Source organism: Scyliorhinus torazame, chromosome 6, assembly GCF_047496885.1.
Source record: "Scyliorhinus torazame isolate Kashiwa2021f chromosome 6, sScyTor2.1, whole genome shotgun sequence".
Classification (NCBI taxonomy): Eukaryota; Metazoa; Chordata; class Chondrichthyes; order Carcharhiniformes; family Scyliorhinidae; genus Scyliorhinus; species Scyliorhinus torazame.
Window position 1 is genome coordinate 279467659 of NC_092712.1, and position 23122 is coordinate 279490780.

General features: G+C 48.0%; 1 protein-coding gene across 4 annotated transcripts in view; it reads right to left on the minus strand.

The window, feature by feature from the left end:
* Positions 1–23122, minus strand: part of elmo1 (engulfment and cell motility 1 (ced-12 homolog, C. elegans)) — a 370865-nt gene that overhangs the window by 80797 nt on the left and 266946 nt on the right. Inside the window, exon 1 of one of the 4 annotated variants that reach the window (XM_072509750.1) lies at positions 12415–12740. The exons of the other annotated variants lie outside the window; for them this stretch is intronic. The gene's annotated coding sequence lies outside the window, so the exon portion shown is untranslated. Of the gene's footprint in view, positions 1–12414; positions 12741–23122 lie in introns of those variants that run through there. 4 annotated transcript variants of the gene reach the window in all.

A 23122-nucleotide genomic window follows, 5' to 3' on the forward strand; every position in this document is an offset into this window, starting at 1 on the left:
ACTGCCTGAGTATCAGGCACAGATGTGCATGATGCGAAGCTGATGGTCACATATCAACTGTATGTTCATCGAGTGGAACCCCTTTCGGTTTGTGTAGAGCGGCCTGTCATCTGCAGGTGCACATAGGGGGACATGCATCCTGTCAATCACCCCTTGGACCTGGGGCATGCCAGCGATGGCCGCTGCCCGGGCATCCTGGTGGGCTTGGTCCACATCGAAGTGGATGTATTGTGTCGACTGAGTATATAGAGCCTCCGTGAAGGAGCCGATATCCTGTGCACTGAGCTCTGTGAGATCCCGGACAGGTTCCCACTTGGTACCTGGAAGGAGCCCATGACGTAAAAGTTCAGGGTGACCATCACATCGGGTGACCGCCCAGCAGATCCTTGAATGACAGTTGCTGCCGGTACACACGAGGCCTCATGCGGAGCCTCCTTTGCACCTTCTCCTCCTCCTCGGCCTGTTGGGCATCCGGCTCTCCATCCTGAGTGGCTGACTCCTGTTCTGCTGCTACATGCTCCGCTGTTGCAGCTTCCTCCTCCTCGAGAAGCTCCAGATCGTGTAGCCGCAGGGCATCCCCCACGGCTGTGGTGACTAGGAGGAAGGCCACCATTGCTGGTTGAATTCCAATATCCATTGTCTGCAGGGGGTGAAAGTCCGGCATGCTACCATGATGCATACCTCCGTGCCCAACCAGGCTATATGGTGGCCGCGGATAGCACTGCGGACACTGCACACACATGCCCCCCCCCCCCCCCCCCACCATCCCCGCACCCCTGGCCCGTCGGTGCCTGGCACTGTGGGGGCCTCTGGCCCTGGCTCCCATCCCTGCTGCCAGAGGCACAGTTGGCTATCGCTGCCCTTGCCAGTGGTATGCTCCAAGCCACCCGTCTGGTGCCCCCGTAGGGGCTACAGTGGCCATTGCCCTGGGTGGGCCACCTGATGCCCCGCCAGTGGGTGGTGGCTGGTTGTGGGGGGGGGTGGCAGAGTATTGGCTGTGGGGTTGGCGTGCCGGGGGTTGGTAGGGTTTGGGGCTGGGGTACGGGGATGTGATAGGGTGGGAGCCGGGATGCGGGGCGGGTGGTAGGGTGGTAGCTGGCGTGATGTTTGGGGGCAGGGGGTGGTGGGGTGGGGGCACCCATACGGTTGGTATCACTCTGCAGAAACAGGGACCAAGGTGGGTGGTCAGTGGGGTGCGCCGCAAGATGGCTGCCTTGCAGGCCGTGGCAATGGTGGTCCATGCTTGGCACTGTCCCAGTCCCTTGGGGGGGTCACCCCGGGCACATGGCCCGTTCCCACGCAACCCACCACCAACCCCAACCCCAGCCATTGTCCGGCCCAGCAGCCCACAGTCGTGCCTGTCTGTGTCTGACCTCCTCTCTCTTTCCCTCATCAGCCAAGGCACCGGTTTACTGATTTTTAAAAGCACAAACGAACCTCGCCGTCGGAAATTTGCCCCAGTGGAGCGGAGAATCGCGGGGGCCCTGGAAAATACCGGGTCGGGCCCACTAATGATATACAAACAGAGTTTAGTGTACGTGCATTCTGGAACGCATTGACGCCTGTCGAGGCACCGAAGAATTGCGATTTGGTATGAAACCGGCGCCTGCCTCGATTTTGCCGTCAGAACCGGTTCTCCACCCAATCGTGTTTCCAGATTCTGACAACGGAGAATCCCGCTCCAGAAATTTGATTCAATCGTAGATGGCTCCTGAGATTTCAGCAGAATATCTAAGCTGAAACTCCAGTGCAGTGCAGGATTTACTGAGTGCTGCACTGGTGAAGGTGCCACCTGCGGCTGAGACTTTAAATTGAGGCTCTGTCTGCGCCCTCGGGTCAATTGTTTTTATTCAGTAAAGGGATGTGGACACGGGCGGCTTGGCCAGCATCCTTCATTACCTTTCAGAAGCTGGTGGTCCTGAACCCCGGCATCCATGTGGTATTAGGAAGGGATTTCCGTGATTTTACCCAGCGACTGAGAAGGAACGGTGATATATTGGGATGCTGTGTGGTTTGAAAGGAAACTTGCAGGTGGGCGGTTTACATAGCAACGTTTGATGTGGCATCTTGTCAAATGCCTCCTGGAAATCACAGCACATCCACAAGTTCCTCAAAGAGTGACAATAAGTTAGTCCAACATGATTTCCCTTTCAGAAAACCATGTTGACTCTTCCTGATAACATTGAGATTTTCAAAGTGCTTTGCTATAACCTGCTTAATAACAAATTCTAGTGATTTTCCTATGACAGATGTTCAGCTAACTGGCCTGTGGATTCCTGCTTCATGTCTCCTTCCTTTCTTGAATACAGGAGTCACATCCATTATTTCCCAATATCATGGAACCTTTGCAGAGCCTCGTGGAATTTGGAAAATGAAAACCAACGCATCGACTATCTCAGCAGCTATTTATTTTAATACTCTCAGAGATGGAGGACATCTGGTTCAGGGTACTTGTCACCTTTTAGTTCTAAAAATTTTCTTAATACTGTTTCCCTGGTGTTTGTAATTGCTTTCCCTCCTATTCATAGAACATAGAACAGTACAGCACAGAACAGGCCCTTCGGCCCTCGATGTTGTGCCGAGCTTTGTCCGAAACCAAGTTCAAGCTATCCCACTCCCTGTCATTCTTGTGTGCTCCATGTGCCTATCCGATAACCGCTTGAAAGTTCCGAAAGTGTCCGGCTCCACTATCACTAAAGGTTAGATGGAGTTATAGGGATAGGATGGAGGCATGGGCTTAAGTATGGTACTCTTTTCAAATGCAGAATCGATGGGCCGAATGGTCTCTGTGTGCACTGTAAATTCTATGATCTATGATCTAAATCTTCAGTACAATTATCGGTATGTTATCAGAGCCCATAGCCTTTGCAGTATCCAATGCCTTCAGTTGTTTCTTGATATCACATGGGAATTAATTGAATTGGTTGAAGACTGGCATCTATGATGCTGGAACCTCAGGACAAGACCAAGATGGATCATTGTTCTTGGCTCTTCTGGCTAAAGATGGCTGCAAGTGCTTGAACTTTGTCCTTTGCACTGATGTGCTGGGCTCCCCTATCATGGAGGATGGGGACATTTGTGGAGCCTCCTCCTCCAGTTACTTGATTGACTGTTCATTACCTTGCACGACTGAACATACTGCAGAGCTCAGATATGATCAGACTCCCAGATCAGGTATATAGAAACCAACAGTGTTCTTTGACCCAACCTTCAAGAGGCATTCTCTACTGCGCCTAAGTGCTTTGGATTGTCTAAACCAGCGTTTGTTGAACTTTTTTTGCCTAGGACCCATTTTTACCAACCGGCCATCCTTTGGGACCGACGCCGCCCGAACTTCACGACCCACCATTTTCCCTTATCTTTAATGTGACAGGTGAGCCTGCTTGGTCCTCACGATCTTACTTGCTTCGTTATTCAATGTTACATTTCTGCTAAGGACTGATGATTTAAGATCTCACTGCATCCGTTGAAAAAAAAAATCAGCTAAGGCTGATGATTTAAGATCTCCCTGCATCCGTTGAAAAAGAATCAAGAGATTTGTCCTCAAACTCGTCACGTTTAGTCTTGAAATGCCTCTGAAGTTTTGAGGCTTTAAATCTTTCATTTACCAGTACTTCCCTGCATAGAACACACATGGGCTTTGCATCTTGATTTGCTTCTTCTTCATGGGTTGTTCATCAGGGGCCCTGGAGCTCGCAACAGCACCGCGGGCAACTACAAAATGGAGGCACCTCTCTCGTGCAAAGAGCACATGACGTCAGCTCTCTGCCACCGCTTCTGGACAGAAGACTCCAACGGTTTTTTCAAAGAATCTGCTCCTGGGTCAATGCACTGAGGGTGCGGTCTGCCTCGCTAAGCTCTGGGCGTGCGCACTGCTTAGGGGGCACACATGCGCGGGATAGCCAGAATTCTGAAAGCCAATTGCGGTCGACATTTTTAAAAGCTCGACGTGGCCGTTGGGCACTTCTTCCCGTGATCGGGAATGCCACAACCGATGGCCCCGCGACACATGGGTCGCGACCCTGACTTTGAAAATGACTGGTCTAAACCTTGCACCCACGTGATCTCTCTTTGCTGTTAATTTGTGCCCAATAATGAGATGCCTGCGAGAAATTAGGTTGAGGCTTCCCACATCTGGGTGATGTTGATGGTGAAGAGTGGATACGTTTGGCTCATTACTTCAGGCTGGATTCAAACATGGGTCCCAGATGTGGAAGAATAATGTGCTGGATCACTCATCAATTTGAGTGTCATTATAAATGGCCACGGCTCCAAGTAAATTAGCAGCAACTAGCAGTACAGTCACGTAACACTCCTGAATGCCGAAAGCACTCAAAATCAGCAGTGCATAGCTTCTTGGTAAACAGGCACCACATGTTCAGTTACTTACCAGAGAATTTGTGTCAAATAACAAAATGGAAATACGTCAAAAGCATCCTATGTATAAGGGTCACATTAAAGCGGATGATATAAATGTGGCAAGGAGAATATGAATTGTTCAATACACAAAAACTTCTTGCATCTTGAACAGCTTTAGCATAGTAAAACATCCCAAGGTGTTTCAGAGAAACGTAATCAGATGCAATTTGACACAGAGACATAGGAAGAGAGGTGATTAAAAAGTTGGTCAAAGAGATAAAGGAAGAAAACACCATTTAACATTTTTTTTCATTTATATAGCGCCTTTCACAATCTTAAAACATCCCAAAGGCTATAGGGCCAATGGAGTATTTTGAAGTGTAGACACTGTTGTATTATAGTGAACACAGTAGCCGATACGTGTCAGCAAGATGCCACAAACAACAGCAAGTTAAGTGACCAGATAGGCACGGAATGAGGAGCAAATGTTGGCCAGAAGACTGGGGAGACTTATTTAAATAGTGCTGCTGTGGGGATCTTTTACGTCCACTCAAGAGGACAGAAGGAGGCTTGGTTTGTTGTCTCATCCGAAAGGTAGGGTTGAAGAAGTGTCTTAAACGTCGGAAAGAGAGCTAGAGAGTAGTCCAAGCTGAGAAGAGCAAAGTCATCACAAGCTTTACTTATCCCCAGTTTGTTCTGAGCTCACTACTCTCTCCTGGGGCGTCAACTGAAGCAGCGCAATTGGCTCCAACGGCCCTTGTTTGGGGAATAAACGAGGCCCATGTTTCCATTCCCGATTGGTGTGCAACAATTCCTGCACAAGCGTTGAGGTTGAGTAAGGACAGGACTGGCTGTAATGCCACCCCCAGTTGAATGGCATTCACCATCTATGCAAGAACGAGTGAAAGCTTTTCTGCCATCAGGCATACCTCGAAGCCTAAGGTGCCTAAATTAATGGTTGTGTACACAATATTCAAGTCACAAAACATTTAAACCACAAAATTGTCCAAACATATGCGCAGAATACCAAGTAATCTGTGCATTTCCTTCCGTCAGAAAGTAAATCATTGGAAGTTTCCGTATCACTGCATCCTCCATAAAAACAACTAATAAAAATTAATGTTTGGAAAACCTCTGCAGGTTGGTGGACTACTCAAACAAAGTCTTCATGTTGGCAGTTTTGTTTCTAGGTTACTAACACACTGCTTTATTAAAAAGGGATGAATTCAGCACTTGGTACAACTGTAAAGATTATTTTTAACAATCAATTGCAGAGTTAATGCGTGTGACTTAACCACCGCGCTGTGCCTGATGCGGATTTGAGCGCATTGGTTAAACAGAGGGCAAGGCCAAAATTGAGATTCAACGCCTGGTAGTGAATCAGTTGCTATCTAACTGGCCCGCTCCCGATGGCAAATTCCAGATCGCGCCCAAATATGGTGAGCATCAAATTCCATCTCACTAGTCAGACTGAAGTCGAATGTAACAGCCTCCCGGGAATGACCGGCTCTCCAGCGAGAAATCACTCGGGCGTCGTTTAGTACTCCTTTTTAAAAACGTGAAGCTGGCGCAATGGCTGCGGAGGATAACTGAGGAAGGGAGTAGCCATTTTAATTTTCTGGCATGCAGCTCGAGGCCTCCGGAGTTTCTGATCCAGTGCTTGCGGGGGGTGGGGGGGGCTCAGGGAAGTTGGGTTTGGTCGGGGGGCTGAAACGTTCCAGATCAGGGGTTACCCCTGGGCCGCGGGTGGGGGGATGGTTGTGAGGGCTTTTAATTTGTGAGGCATTCAAGCCATCTTTAAATATTATGGATATCCATAACAGGCAACTACAGCTGCTGCCTGTCTGTCCTACCAAACACTTCCAGGACAGGGCCCTGTTCTTGCTTCTATGTTGAACTCCCTTTTACTGTGAGCAGGCTCTAGCTTCACAGCTGAAGGCTATTTCTAATAAGGGATTGGCCTTGTTAGTTGTGAGAGCACTTACCAGCTGCAGGTTGTGTTTGCTGTTTGCCCCTGCTGGTGGCTGCTGATGCCTGGGGGCTGCTGTTGCTGTTTCCTTCCTTTTCTGTAGCTGGAAAGAAGGGCAATTTTTTCTAAGATTCCTGGATCCTGGAACACCGGTCTCAGGAGGACGTATGAGTCCAGAAGACAATCCGGTTTGAAGCAAGAAGACGCTGCGGGACCTGGTGTGTGACATTGTTCCAAATGGGCCACCTGCTAACACTGTTGAAGAGGTGCTTTTGCAGATTGCTGCTGCTTTTGTTGCTGGTGTGGTGAGTGCTGCATGTAACTGGCACGTCACCGCGGGTCAAACACGCTGGAAGTCACGAACGTTCAACTGCACCTTGAGTGCCAGAGAAATATGTGGATGCCAGGATTTGGTTCTGATGAGATTAGGCCATATGGGAGGGCCTGCACAGCTGCGGCTCCTGGATGGTGGCACCTCGCAGACGTGGCACCTCGTGGAAGAGGACAACACACAGACCCAGTGGCCGTGAACGTCACCACAGCCCTGAACGTTTACGCCAGGCCTCGAGCGGGAACTTGTGCAGCCCACTATCGCTGGGATGCTCCTGGTCCAGGGGTAATTAATGGCACGCATGCCGCCTTGTTTGCATCGGGGCGTCAGGGAGTGCCCTTCATTAACAGGAAGGGGTCCCACTCCCTGAATCTTCAACTTGTATGTGACCACCATCTCCGGTCCATGCACATATGTGCACACTTCCCAGGGACAGTGCATGAGAGATACATCCTGGGACACTCAAGAGATCCCCGGCGTCTTCGAGGAGCAGCCCAGATGACAGGTTGGCTCCTGGGGGGTAAGGGGTATCTGCTCAGTTCCTGGCTGGTGATGTTAGTGTGGAGGCCAGAGACCAAGGCGGAGACCCGATATAACAAAGCCCATATTACCCCCGTTTTGTCACTGAGTGGTGCACTGGACGGCTCAAAATGGGGTTCTGATGTTTGGACCGCTCTGATGGTGTTGTAGTAACCCCCCCCAAAGAGGGTCCCCTTCTTTGTGGTGGTCTGCTGTGCTCTCTACAACCTGGCATAGCAGTGGGCAACATGCTGGAGAAGGAGGGACATGCAACTTTTTCTGAGGAGGTGGGCCAGGAGGGGATGGTGGACGAGTCCGGGGAGGACCCGCAGGAAGAGCCGGAGGATGGAGGACAGGCGTCGTCACCAGCGAGGCTCTCCCCTTCTTTTCATAGGACGAGGCTTTGTCCATTAGCACCCCCCCCATCCTCCTCCTTCCCTCCCATTTGCCGGCTCGGCTCCCCCCCCCCCCCCCACCCCCCGACTACCGTGTTCCACCCTCCAAAGGTCTGTGTAACATCACTCCAGGGTGATGGGCCTGTGTCGGCACTTCAATGGGTCATTATACAAGACAGGAGGGTGATACTCACTGTGAGGTTAGCTCAGGTGCTCCTCAGTTTATGCCTAAGTCTGACTCCTGTCTTTCTGCTTACAATGTGCTCAAACTCATCCTCTGAACGGGGTCTGCATCGGGACATTTGATCTTGGACCACTCTGCCCAGGGGACGGGGGTGTGGGGGGAGCAGAGGTTAACACAGGGTGGGGGTTCAGGCAGGTCCACTGCCCACCGGCTCCCCTCCCCCCCCCCCCCCCCCCCCCCCCCATTGCCCATTCAGTGGTCCTCAATCTTCTTGATCTTACGTGGTCTACTTCTATGTCTTGCTGTGTCCCCAGGATGCATATCAGAGGTGGAGGCAGTCTGCCGCTTGGCGGATGTCCTCTGGAAGGCCTGGAGCCGGATGGCACCAGCCGACTGACCAATGTCATTGGCATCACCGTGCCATTCTGTTCTGCCCACTGACCTTAAGGTGCATCAATGTCAGGAAGGGGGAGATTAAGAACTGGAGACCACAGTTGTCTCCTCGATGGCAGGCCCTGGTTGGCCTCCAGAGGTTCCTCCTCCCCGATGGTGCCCATAGGGCCCTGGGGGGGTCCCCATGGGACGGAGTGAGCTCCGGAGGCCTCTGCATTATCTGGCTCTCCCAATGCTGGCGGCTACCCATTGTCTGCACCATGGTGTCGCCACCCTCAGCGATGCTCCTCAGTGACTGAGCCATGCTCTGCACTGTCCACCTGTGTCTGGGACACGTCCCACAGCGACTGGGACACACTCTGGAGTGCCTCGGCAATGCCTACCTGCGTCTGGGACACGTCCCTCAGCACTGAGACACGATGACGAGACCCTCAGTCATGGTCGTCACAGACTGAGCCATGCCTTGGACACCACCACTCAAGATGTTGTGTTCATGTTCCAGGCTTTCCACTGCGGTTGCCACTTGAGCAGTGTTGGCCGCAGTGGCTCGCATTGTCGGCATCTTTTCCTGCGCCGGTAGCCTTTGGGATTCCTCCAATCAGCTATGCACTCGCTGGAATGTTGCTGACATCCTCCCCAGAATCTCAAGGTTGTGTTCGAGCATCTGCATCAGCTCTGGGAGAACCTTGTCCAGAGGCTCAGCATCTGACTGGGACGCAGCTGAGTCCTGGGATCCAGCAGACCTTCCGACTGCTGACCCCCTTGGATGTTCCTGCCTCCATCTGATGTGCATCAGCACTGTGTGGTGCTTACCAGATTGGGCCCCGAAAGCCTGTCCACTAATGTCGCCCACTGAGGGGTGTCTCTCTGCGCTGGTGGAAGGTGGGGATGATAGCTGTGACGCCTCGATGGTGGTCTCCTCAGAGCTCTCCACCGAGGTGATCTCTTGGATGGCGGGGTGGAGGGGGGGACACTACTCTGGATGGCCCAGCCCCTTCAGATGGAGATCCTGCGACAGAATGGACATGTGGTCAGTGAGAGGGAAGGATCATTGTGTCTGACATCAACAACTCACTTGAGACAGGTCATCTGGGTGAAGGGGCAGAAGATCCTCACGTCTTTGGTGCAAGCTAACTTCGCTGTTGGTGACTCGCCTCTCCTTGGTCAACCCCGCAATCTCCAAAGTCCATTCCTCACAGGAGGATCTCAGGTACTCTTGGCCCTTTCCCACCTCTTATGGGCTATCTTCTCCTGTGGGGACAAAGAGAGGGCTTTGTGAGCTGCGCACTTGATGGATCAGGGGGGTCTATGGCACATGTGGGCACTGCAGCTGGGCATGAAGGTGTTGTGCTGGTGGGTGCCAGTGGGTGCTGAAGAGCAAGCACAAAGATCGGCTGTGAGGAGGGTGCAAGGTGTCAGCCAGTGATTTGTGGGGGGTGGGGGTTCGGAACTGCTGCCAGGAGAGAGGTGATAACTTACCCTAGCAGTTCAGTGGAGGTTGTTGGTCTTCTTCCGGCATTGTACAGTGGACCTCCTGGTCATGTTGCCCGAACTGACAGCTGCTGCCACTGCCTCCCAGGCGGTATTGGTGGCCCTGCTGCTGACCCTCCGACCCCCTCGGGGGTAAGGGATGTCCCGTCTCTTGTCCAAGCGTCCAGAAGCCTGGCAAAGTCAGAATCGCCAAAGCGAGGTGCGGGTCGGCGCGTTGCCATGCTTGTGTGCTGACTGGAGTGAGAGGTGAGCGAGCATTTAAAAGCAGCTCCCCATTGTTAGCGGCGAGCTGCTGAGGCGCTGCTGAGTTTGGCGAATCAGATGGCGAGACAGCCAGTAATGGCGAGAAGCTTGTGGGGGGTTCATTTCCAGCACTCATTGCCATTAAATATGGGCCGTGATCTCGCCAACGCAGCCATCACAAAACACTCTGCCAATCGCACCCACAATGACACTTAGAAATGTTTCTGTTAAATCGCGCCAATATTACTGAAGCACTTGTGGTTTTAGTTTTGATTAATTACCTGGTTTCAAGCTGAAAGGGGAGTCGCAGGTTAAAAGAGTTAACGATCTCTCAGGAACTACAAATTGGGGGGCTCTGCAAAATTTGATAACCTCAAGCTATAGGTAATGAACACAAGGCCGTAATTATCAGCAAAGAAGCCCTAGGCAGATTGTTTCTTTTATTTTGCAGCAAGTAGCCCCATTAACATATTATTGGGGTTATTTTGAATCAATTGCTTGCACTCTCACCACTTGGTAAAAGGTAATGCATTCAAGTTCCACTCCAGGATTTGAGCATGCAATCTAGACAGGCACTTCAGCTGGGTAATGAGAAAGTGGCATTTTATCACAGGTCCCATCATTCAGATGAGATTAAAGAAAGGAGCAGGGCATGGACAACATGGCCAAAATAAAACTAGCTAATCTGGCCTTTTATTGTCGTGGCTCATCCTATTGTTTTGGGGATCTTGCTATACACATTTTCGACATAGTGTTAACAATTTCATTGGCTGCAAAACACTTTAGGGCATCCCGAGGGTATCATGTGGAGAGCTATATAAGGAATAAATAATTGATTAATATACCATATTTTACAACCTCTGAATGTCCCAAAGCACAGTTTACAGCTACCCCGGAATACTGGTCACTGTTGCAATGCAGGAAAGTGCAAGTTTTCTTTCTTTACTGAGTGACGAATGCCAATGATCTGGGGAAGGCAACAACAGCAAACTCAAATCTGCAATGGGCTTGATTTATGGATAATCTCTGGTAAAATTTCTCATCTCCTTCTTGCAGTCTACAGATCATTAACATTATTAACTCCCACACCACTTTCCGATTCTCAAACCTCTGCGGGAAAAGGAAACAGAGTGAAGAGCTGGAGGAGAACTCTCCCAGAACCACTCCTGCACTTTTCTTGGCAGTTAACTTCCGAGTAGCATCGTGAAATGCCGAAGATTCTCAATCTCAAAATCACTTCCTTTTGCCGTGCAACTCGCTATCCGAAGATATTGCCGTGCAAGAGAATAACCTTGTAGGTGGACCATCAATTCATAGAATTCAATTGAGCCCCAGGGAACCCGGCAATTCATTCCTGTTCTCCCATGAAACAGCCTTCCAAATTATATAACAGCCAACAACACAAAAAGCAGATGATCCTATACCCCTCTCCTTCAGCGCAAGCAATATCCTCACCTAGAAATTGTTTTGAGACATTACCCTGAAACAAACGGAAAGCACACCAGGGTCATGCTGAATGTAACACTATTGTGATGGGTGATCCCTTTCCATGATTTAACTCGCACAGCTATCAGCCAGGGCTGCTCATTTGTGATCCTCCTGTACTGCACTGGAATACGGACTAATCAGTATTTACACAGCTCTGCTGATTGTGTTTATATTAACAGCAGGACTGCATTTCAGGGTCAGAACTTGGTAAGAAGGGATGCTGCAAAACTGGAACACAACTTCTGTACGCCACTCATATCAGCCGACAGTGAGTGGCACTTTACGTCCTGCATTTCAGGAATTCTGGACAAAAAGAAATCCGACAGAAAAAGCGATACACATTCTCTGGGTTCTCTGTGTCTGTATCCAAACAGCCTCTTAACACAGATCTGAGAAAGCAATTTAAAGTCACTTCAGACAATTTTGTTGCCCCAAGAAAATTAGGTGACTGACCACCTTCAGTTGGCTGTGACTACTCACTGTCAGACTGGTTGCCCAGGACTGGATTACTCAGTGTAAATATTACCCGTTAATGAACAAACAGGCTTCATTTGCATGGGCGAATATCTTACCAAGGACGAGGTCTCTAAAGTCAAGATAAATAATTGCTTTAATCCTCTGTTGAGGTCAGTGATCCCCACATTCCATTCATTTTATTCTTGGAAATATTTTCCCTCACTGATTATCTAGCGCTAATATGGCATATTTTAAACGGCAGTCCCTATCCCACTTGGCATTGCAATAGTGGAATTGCAAAGTCATGACTGACTGCTATCATTTCAATTATCAGGATGTCAAATCTATAAGCTTACAATGCACGAGGGGAGAAATCCAATGGGAAAATAGAGTCTCCGGGGGAGCAGGGGGAGAGAAAAAGAGGAGAAGCTGGGAAACTTGCAAATTCCAAGAGCAATAGTCCTACCTTTATCGGTTTATACAAATCAGAGGAACTTACATGCAAATTAAAGCAAAATAAAAAAAATAACCCATAAATGCAGTAAATAGCTGCAACAGAGTACAGAGAAATAGAACGACTACTCACACAGACGCTGCTGGTCCATACTGGCAGGTTGCAAACCTATATATGCAGAGCTCAAAAGAAAAGCAAGGGGTTGTAGGTGGGGGTTGCATGGGGTTGGGTGGTTGCCGGAAGAACAGCAATCTTGTTCCAATATTATCAGCAGACACTAGTAACAGAATGGTTCTCCCAACGGAGCTCTTTTAATGCAAAAATATTTTCAAACAAAACACCTTCAATATGTCAAAGGGAGACGAGCTGGTATCAATTCCAAGCTGTAAAGCTCCAAATCTGAAGAGGAGTGAGCAGCTTTGCCTGTGTTTATAGAGTAATCTCCACCTGTCGACGTGCGCATTGGCTGGTGCTCCTGTCCAAACATCCAATCAAGGGAGAGGGCTAAAGATGTCAAAACGCCTGCCCACTTCTCCAGCATCCCTCGCCAGTACAAGCATTGTGCGCGCACTAACAGCCTGATCTTATGTATATCAGCCTGTCAGGCACGAGATATAGGAGCACGACAATTAAGTGGAGAGAGAGAGAGAGAGAGAGAGAGAGAGATTAAATCCATTAAAATCACCAATGTGTCATGGAGCACAGAGAGAAAAAAAGAGCTCGGGCTCAGTAATTACCATTTCCCATTACCATGGAAACAGACTCCGGCAACAAGTCAAGATCTGTAGTGAACATCTGCTGTCAGCCTCATTAAACGCGCGGCCCATCTTTTCATACTCATTCTTAATTTTAACCCAGATGCTGACAGAATTCTTTTTTATCTTTTGCCTCCACCTTCAAGCTAATACATTCTTCCACTGTTTATCCTCCAGTCCAATTCTCCCTCAGCACAAAACGCAAAAGACTGGAATCTATTCCTTACAAGCAGTTCCTTTAGTTTGACAGCCTCACAATTTGATTTACTGAAATGATCAAGCTCTGGGCTCTCAACATCGCAGAATATGCACCATATTATTTTTTCTGTCTGGATTTCTCAAGCATCCAGACATCATGCCGTGATTAGTCAAAAAATCTCCTGGATTACATTCTGATTTTCAATGGTGCTACGGGTTTTTAAGAGCCTCACGCCAACTTATTACCTATTCTATTTTAACTCTTCTATTCTAAAGTTGCAATCAGTTAACATGAGGGGAATTATCGTCTGCAATTGTAAAATCTACTGCCAGCAATATGGGAATGAAGCCCACAGGTGCACAATGTTTTTACAGTCAGTGTCTGAACAACTGGCTGGTGGTACATTCTACCCCGAAATGGTTGATACGCAGAGCCACGACGCGAGGTAGTCGAACTTCCCTTTTCCCATTTTAAATTGAATCCCATCAAAGAAAGGTCACCTTCACTATAATCATATTTTTATGAGCTACTCCACCAAAGATCGAGGCGGAAATAATGATCAGCACTATTAAATATTTTGTAGCCTCCCCCTTGCACTATGAAACACAGGCTCAAAGCACTCTCCCTTTGTCGTCAGTGGGTTTCACATTCAAGTTCTACTCCAGGGACTTGAGCATAAAACGAAGGCTGGCGCTCTCAGTGCGGCACCGAAAGAGAATTGCACTTTGGAGGCGCTGTCCTTCAAATGAGACGTTAAAGATATCGGATGGACGTAAAAGATACATATTTCAAAGAAGAGTTGGCAAACCCTCTCCTTGCCAATATTTAAGTGCTGGCAAATGTGATTAGGTGAACAGGTCAGGTATTTCTCATGCATCGGTGCACACTCGATGGGCCGAATAGCCTTGTCTGCACTGTATTATTCTATGATTCTATCCCTTGACAAGTATCACAAAAAATAGATTATCTGGTCATTTATCTCATTGCACTTTGAGGGATCTTGCGGTGCACAAATTGGCTGCTGCGTTTTTAACAGTCAACAGTGATCACACTTGGAAAGCACTTCATTTCTTGGCCTGAGGTCACAGACCTCAGTATTTAAATGTGAGTTCTTTATTCTTAAATATTAATACTGAAATCAAAGCTGACTTCTGCAAGTCCTGTATCTACATATAATCCAATTTAATTTTTCAAACAAAACTGCAGCATTTTTAATCTTTTAAAGTGATGCTCCATGAAACTGATGGATATCATAGACTATTTTATTGTTTCAATGCCTTGAAATGCAACATAAAAGGGAACTTAATGATGGTAATGAAGACACATTTCCTTTTTTACTCCCTTAATCTACATAACTGTAAGCTTTTAATTCTTGAACATTTTGAAGTGTTATAAAATCCAGCTATCATTTTGCATATTGAGCAGATGCTTAAGGGATGTTACAGACTGCACCATCAATCTCCATAAAGAGCATTTTACTAATAATTCAGGAGAGTCTGACAAGTCCCTCTGGTGGTTGGATTCCTGATTTGCTCTAAAGCATGAATCTGTGAAGAACAGATTTATATATCATATGTGCAACATCACTGTTAAACTTACAGGCCTCCAAACTTTTCCTCTCATCAGTGACAGCAGCAATAACACGAGTTTCAGAAACAGCGAGGGCCTGCAGCCCATGGAGCCACAGCCATGTTCACAGATCAAACCCCGACCATCAAGGAACTATCAATATTCTGAAGAAGGGTCATATTGGACTCGAAACGTTAACCCTTGTTTCTCGCTCCGCAGACGCTGCCTGACATGCTGAGTTTTCCCGAATTTTCTGTTTTTACTGTAATACACAGTTGGGTGACCAGAAATGCAGACAAGATCTTCCTATTGCGTTAGACGGCAAAAATACAACTTTCAATTTGTGCTATACAGCCTTCTGTTAATGCAACTCAAAGCCTTAGTTCATTCTTTACTGCAATTAAATACTACACTTGTAGTTTCACCGATTCATAATTTATAATTCCCAAACTTTCTCCTAATCAGGTCGACTGTACTATTCAACACTTCACAGACATGGGAAGTGAATGTTAATTTAACCGACAACTAAATTGAGTACATACGAACTTCACAGTACAGCCTGGAACAAATCTATGGGATTAGATCACGAGTGTGAGAAAGGGATGAGAAATGGTAACGTTTTCTTGAATAATAAAGGTTTGAAAGCTTAAGCTCTGTAATTAGTTCGGATATGGGTAAAGTTCAATCACAATTTAACAAATTGAAATGTGCAGGGAGGCATTAAAGTAACAGCAAAGCATGTTCTGAGTGTTCAGCTGTATTTTCTTTGATAATTTCTCGCAATAAATACATTTCCTGATGATGTGACATGGTTTGACTGACTTCTAAACAGAAAACCTTGAAACTATCATTTGCAGAATTGGAATAGAGCAGTTAAATTTGAGCTGCTGTCAAAGTTCTGGGAAATGGAATCCTGTCATTTTTTTCTGAAACAGAGATTGGGTCCTCAGGGAAATGAACAAACAAACATGTAGCAGATTTGAAAAGCCAATTATCTGAGATTTTTACACATTTTAATAGTATTGCTGTGAGCAGGTGTACCATTTTGCTTTTAAGGGGTGCAAGATATGGTGCACGTAATATAAATACCAGGCTATCTTGGATTCTACAGCCTCATCGTGTAGTGGTATCATGAAAATCACCTGAAAATAGCAACTGAGCGAACGTTGTGTAGTGGTCCTGCACCGTCTTCTAGTTTCACCCATCAAAATCTCTTTGGTTTCCACCATAACGATGTGTTTTTCAAAAAAATCATTGCTAAAGCAGAACAGTGCAGCGTTCTTTTTTTGACTTCTTCTGGAGATGCTAATTAATGCTCAGTCAATTAATGCTAAAGGGCAAGCATGACTGGTGAATACTGATGAGAATTGGAATTAGATTTCACTGGAATATACAGCCGGAAATGTTTGAAATACTGCAGCTAGCGAACTACCGCAAATGTTGCAAGTACGTACTTCTGTGAACGATATGGATCAGACAGAGCGAGATACAAAAAAACTGGACAACCACGTGGGGCATTATTTCAGAACTTCACACTGGCTGGGCCTACCTAGCTAAGCGATCAAGCTCCATCCTTAGTCCTATGCAAATTAGCTTAGTGAGTGATTATTGCAACAGTCAAAATAAACCTCACTTCACTCTATTAAATAAAACATAAACTCCCAACACAGCTACCATGCCCATTGCCAACTTTAACACTTTCAAAACCTTTTCCTCCCTTTTCATTTTCCTGCTTAAGTACGAGGACATGGGATTCTCCGTTGGCTGACGCTGAAATCAGAAAATGAGACTGTGTGGAGAATAGATCTGACGGCAAAATCGCGGTGGGTGCTGATTTGACGCCAAATTGCAATCCTACGTCTCCTCGACAGCGGTGTCAATGTGGTCCGGAACGCACATACAGTAGACCCTGTTTGCATATCATTAGTGGGCCTGACCCAGTATTCTCCAGGGTCTCCGCGATTCTCCACCTCCGATGAGCCGAGTTCCCAACGGCGCGTTTCACTTGTGCTTTTAAAAATCGTGAAACCGACACCATGGCTGCTGAGAGAGAGAGACGGTGTACATTAAGTGTCTAACATCACTTTAGCTTGCTGACAGTTGTGCTGCTGGCCGGGGGCTTCTACTAGGGCTGGGGGAGTAGCCAGAATGTGGTCTGTGAGGTTGGGGTGGATGGGCACGGAACACCTTTGCCGCAGCCGGAAAAGCAGCCACGCAGCTGCGCACCCAACTTGACAGCCCACTGTGGACTTAGGGCCACAGGCCATATGCCCCCCCCCCTCCCTTCCCCCAACCCAGGCACCCCCTCTGGCTCCAGCTGACCCATCAGCTGCATGGGCAGACTCCGGTAGAACCAGTGCCATCTTGTTGGCTGGGATGGTGTGTGTGGGGATTGTAATGCGGTTGCAGCTTGTCAACCTGCCGAGTGTCAATCACGGACCTGCCGAATCCCGCACCGTTGTTCATTGGAATCGATTGTGTTCCACATGGCACTGGTGCTAGCCCCTCCACAGATGCTGAATCGGTCCAGGTTTGCCGCCGGTTTTGCAGTCGCGAAAGTCCATGAATCCTGCCCCAGCGTCAACACTTAGTCTCAGGAATGGAGAATCCAGCCCGTTATTGTTAAATGGTGTGTGACACAGGGAGTGAAGTAAACACCATCAAATCATGTACAGGTTTGAGGATTAAGCTGAAGGCATCAAAATTCTTGATATCCCCCCAAAATTTGCTTTGAGACTTGGTGGTGGCAGTGGTGACATCACTCCCTTCAGTTCTTCTTTAGATATCAACCCTGGTATTCTCGTCTGTGACACAGATGCCTGTGGGTTCACGTCCAACTCTGCAAGCTTAAGTACCTAATTTAAGCCCCATTCTAGTGTAGTACTGAGCAAGTGCTGCACTGCCAAAGGTCTTTCAGATGGAACATTAAACCAGGGTCTCAGTCCTGTTTTCAACTGGACAGAAAGGGGCACCTTATTTTTTCCAAAGGCGAGCAGCATAGTTCACCTTGTACCCTGGCCAACATTTAATCCTCAACCAACATGAATTTGTGAATTCAGCTAAAATATAATCACAAGGTCTGTCTCTCCTAAAGTGGCCACTGGTTGCTAAGCAATGTCTCATTCTTTCCCCAAGCTCATATTTACTTTCCCACCATAAACTCTCTCTCAACTCAATAGAAACACAGTTTGAACGAAAACTGAAACACCCACACATGCAAACAGTTTTGTCTAATATGAATCTAACTCGAGTTTTACCCTTCCTTACACAGGAACACTGAATTAAACCCACTTAAATCGATACCTTGGGCGAGATTCTCCGACCCCCCGCCGGGTCGGAGAATCGCCGGGGGCTGGCGTGAATCCCGCCCCCGCCGGTTGCTGAATTCTCCACCACCGGATATTCGGCGGGGGCGGAAATCGCGCCGTGCCGGACCCCCTCCCCCCGCGATTCTCCGGCCCGGATGGGCCGAAGTCCCGCCGCTAAAATGCCTGTCCCGCCGGCGTAGATTAAACCACCTACCTTACCGGCGGGACAAGGCGGCGCGGGCGGGCTCCGGGGTACTGGGGGGGGGCGATCTGGCCCCAGGGGGTGCCCCCACAGTGGCCTGGCCTGCGATCGGGGCCCACCGATCCGCGGGCGGGCCTGTGCCGTGGGGGCACTCTTTCCCTTCCGCCTCCGCCCCGGTCTCCACCATGGCGGAGGCGGAAGAGACTCCCTCCACTCCGCATGCGCGGGAATGCCGCCAGCGGCCACTGACGATCCCGCGCATGCGCCGCCCAGAGATGTCTTTTCCGCGCCAGCTGGTGGGGCACCAAAGGCCTTTTCCGCCAGCTGGCGGGGCGGAAATTCGTCCGGCGTGGGCCTAGCCCCTTAAGGTTTGGGCTCGGCCCCCAAAGTTGCGGAACATTCCGCACCTTTGGGGCGGCGCGATGCCCGACTGATTTGTGCCGTTTTGGGTGCCGGTCGGCGGACATCGCGCCGTTTCCGGAGTATTTCGCCCCTTATTTCTAATATCTAACAATGCAAACATATATTACTCAAAGCTACCTCTGCTTCTTGACACAGGAGATGAAAAACCTGCCCCTTTACTGTCTGCCTCCTTACCACCCAAGACCCAAACACTTTTATAAAGCAAATTACTGCAGAAGCTGGAATCTGAAACAAAAAGAGAAAACACTAGACAATCTCAGCAGATCTGACAGCATCTGTGGAGGGAGAAACGAGCTAAAGTTATCGAGTCTGGACGACTCTTTATCAAAGCTGGAAAGAACTGGAAATAGGGTCAGATTTATACTGTTGTGGGGTGGGGGGGAGAGTGGACCAGTGGGGCTGGATAGAGCGCCAGCGATAGGTAGAGATTGACTAAAATGCGGTGGACAGAAAAAAAGGAATGTAAATAGGGACGATCAAGGCCTAAGAAGGGTGCAACAGCAACATACATGTGCCTCTTCCAATTTAGTTTACTGTATTTGTTGTTTGCAATGCTATGCTGTCTGCTCTATGTTGAGGCGACCAAACACATTTTGGCTGACCACCTTGTGGAGCACCCTTGTTCAGCCTGGAAGTGCGATCCTGAACTCCTCGCTGTTAACACTGAATCTGTAATGCCATCAAATGCATGCTTTAAATTAGTAATTAAGCACAGCCATCCCCAATTGGGGAAGGATTAGGGAATCATTGTAAAAGAATATGAAATTGTTCATTCTGAGTGTTTAATATTCTCTGCCTATCAGACATTCTCTTTTGTTCTTTTCACCACCCCACCCCTTCACATGATTGAAACTTATAGCATTGTTAATTTTTCCCAATTCTGATGAAAAATCATCAACCTTCTTCTCTCTCCGTAGATGCTGCCCGAGTATCTCTGGCATTTTCTTTTTTATTTCAAATTTCCAGAATCCACAGCACGTTGCTGTTTTCACAGCAGTGTGTATTTCGCAACTTGAAGCCTTTTTTGAACATAGCTGCCATATGGCAGCGCATCAAACATGACGGCAACTCAAAACAGGTGGCTAAGGTTGGAGAACATGTACAATAAACCCCCGGCTCTCCTCCTGCCCTGTCAGCTGCTCTTTACTGGTACAGGTTGACCCAGCACCCGGCACGGTAGCACAATGGGGAGAGGCATGGTAGCACAGTGGTGGGCAGCACGGTAGCACAGTGGTTAGTACTGTTGCTTCACAGCGCCAGGGACCCAGGTTCAATTCCCAGCTTGGATCACTGTCTGTTTGGAGTCTGCACGTTCTCCCTGTGTCTGCGTGGGTCTCCTCCAGGTGCTCCGGTTTCTTCCCACAGTCCAAAGATGTGGGGGTTAGGTGGATTGGTCAGGCTAAATTGCCTCGTAGTGCCCAAATGTTAGGTGGGTTACGGGGTTAGGGTGGAGGTGTTCTTTAAGTGCCGGTGTAGACACGATAGGCCGAGTGGCCTCCTTCTGCTTTGTAAGCTGCCTCAACCCTGTTGAAAACCTAACATCATCATTCAGCTGTTTATTTTCTTTGGTGAATGAAGAAACCCGAGCTCTGCTGTGGATAAGAGCCCTGGTCACAGGCTCCTAGCTGCCTCAAGTTCTGAGTTCCTGATCTTCAAGAAACAGATCATTACTTGATCCCTTTGAAATGGGATCATTTTAATATTTCAACTACTGTCTCCTGTCTTATTTACTTTTATTAAAATCTCTTTGATTGGGAGAGACTAGAGGATTGCCAATGGCAGTCAACCTTCTGGGAAGATGAAGACAGCAATGAACAAAGGCAGTTGCCATGAGAGGCAATGGACTAAAGGTAGACGATAGTGGATAGAGGTTACAAAATAAGGCTACAGGAAAGAACAGGGTAATAGAACTAACTGGAGAGCTTCCTCATGGGCTGAACGGCTTCCTTCTGTGCTATATAAATTCATGATTAATATCTCTCGTGTAACCTTTACACAGAAGGTTGTTTCTTTCGTATCCTTAAAGAATGACTTTCACTCATGAAATGTGTACAAATTTGATTTTAATGCATATTTGTAATGATTATTTGATGAAAGAATTAGCACTGTTTGTGCGAAGTGGAGTAGGAGGGAGAACTTTTGATTTCCGAGACAATGGAACCAGTCTGGGCCAGGTGGGACCAGTACAAGTGGGATGGGTTACAGCACCTTGACACAGGCATTGTCAAACTCAGGGGCGCGACCCGGGGGTGGGTCACGGGCGGGTTTCGAGAGGATCACGGAGCCGTCTGGCGCGGCGCTCCCGATCGCACAAATCTGCGCGCAACAGCCGTAGCTGCCGGCTTTTAATAATGCCGGATGTAAGCTGCCTTCAAAATGGTCAGGAACAGATAAAAAAAATTTGGCCGCACTGCGCATGCATGCCTGATCATCGGTGCGCATGTGCATAGTTCTGTGCATGCGCACCGATGCTCGGGCATGCATGCGCAGTGCGGCCAAATTTTTAAAAATATGGTCGCAGCCTTTTTGTTTCAAGTTCAGGGGGCCAAAAGGCCAAAAGGACCATTGGGGCCAAAGGGACCCAAAACCATTTCCTCCATTTTTGTCGGCAACAAACAAGGTAGGAGAAAATGGTGGATCGCGCAGGTCGGGTGATGTGGGTCGGCTGGCGTGGGTCACGAAGGTTGGCCGGCGTGGGTCGCGAAGATCAGCCGGGTTGGGTCCCGAACGTTGGCGGTTGGTAAAAATGGGTCTCCGGAAAAAAAGTTTGAAAAAACACTGCCTTAACAGACTAATGCCCTCACGGGAGTGCTGTTGGAGAGGGTTTCAACTAAATTGGAGGGTGAAGAGAACCTGAGGGTAAATCCAGAATAGAGAGGAGAAACAGGAGGGGAGGGGGCTCTGCAGATGGTGAAATTTGAATTCAATAAAAATCTGGAATTTAAAAAAAAGTCTAATAATGACCATTCATAATAATTCAACCATTGTCCATTGTCGTAGAAATCCATCTTACTCACAAATGTCCTTTGGGGAAGGAAATCTTACCTGGTCTGGCCTACATATGACTCCAGATCCATTGCCCCCCAATGGCTAATCTCCTCCCCGCGCCAGGTGTGATTCCGGCGCAGAGGGTTAGAGAATCCCGTTCATGGCCTCCCGAGGGTCCGGCCCAGTTTCATGTGCACCACTTTGGAGATTACCCTAAAAACCTCTTTCCATTAATCCTCCAGCTTTGGACAGGACCATGAACGTGATTTGCAGAGCCAGAGAATCAAGGGAGGCTGGTGTATCCCGGGTGAGTAGGCCTTAAGTAGGTTTAAGACCTCCTTCCGGGAGCGCCGTTTGGTCCTGCCCCTTTTGGGAGGAGTTCCAACTCCGATGCTTTGTGGGACTTGGGTGAATCCTGCGAGGTGTGGAGACTGCTGTGAGGCCCACCGCGTTGTGCTGTCGCTCAAGCGCAACAAGGCCAGAGGACCGTGCCCATAGTATTTTATATACCTTGATCAGATACCTTTCATCCTGTTAAACTCCAGCAAGTATAAGCCCAAACTGTTTAATCTCACCTCATATGTGAAGGCATTGGAGAAAGTACAGCAGAGATTTAAGTGATTTCAGGGCTAAAGAACTGTAGCTAGGAGGATAGATTGGAGCGGTTGGGACTGTTTTCCTTGGAGAAAATAAGCCTAAGAAGAGAATTTCTTGGGGTTTTCAAGATCCTAATTGGTATGGACAGGATAAATAGTGAGAAACTGTTCCCTGTTAAGAGAGCATCAAGAACTAGAGGGCACAGATTCAAGTAAAAGGGAGGTGAGGACAAGTCTTTTTCATCGAAAGGGTGGTTGGAGTCTGGATTGAGCTTCCTGAGAGAATGGCTGAGGCAGATTCAATCGAGGTATTCAAAAGGGAATTGGATTGCTACCTGAAAAGAAAGAATGGTCAAGGTTGAGGGGATAAGGCAGGAAGTGGGACTAAGTAGGATGCTCTTTCAGAGAGCCAGTACAGGCTCGATGGGCTGAATGGCCTCCTTCAGCACTGGAAAGATTTTGTGATGCTGTTTATATCTTCCTATAAATGTGATCGACAGTACTATGTGCTGCATTTTACATTTCTAAAATATTTCCCATTAAATTCTCAAACTGTTTATAAGTATGTTGATAGAAGGGACAGGTTTGTGATAAGTCAACAACACTACTTTTGTTAAATGGTAAATCAAATGTTTCAGTTGTGACTTTGAGCATAAATGTTTCAAGCCTAAAGCCTGCAACTAGTATATGTTAATCGAATCAGAGGCTAAAGCAGTGCTGTATTTGTACAGCATGGATGTGATAGCTTAAATTCCCTCTGTTAACCAGGCTAACTTGCTCAAATGTCACATTGGCTAAAT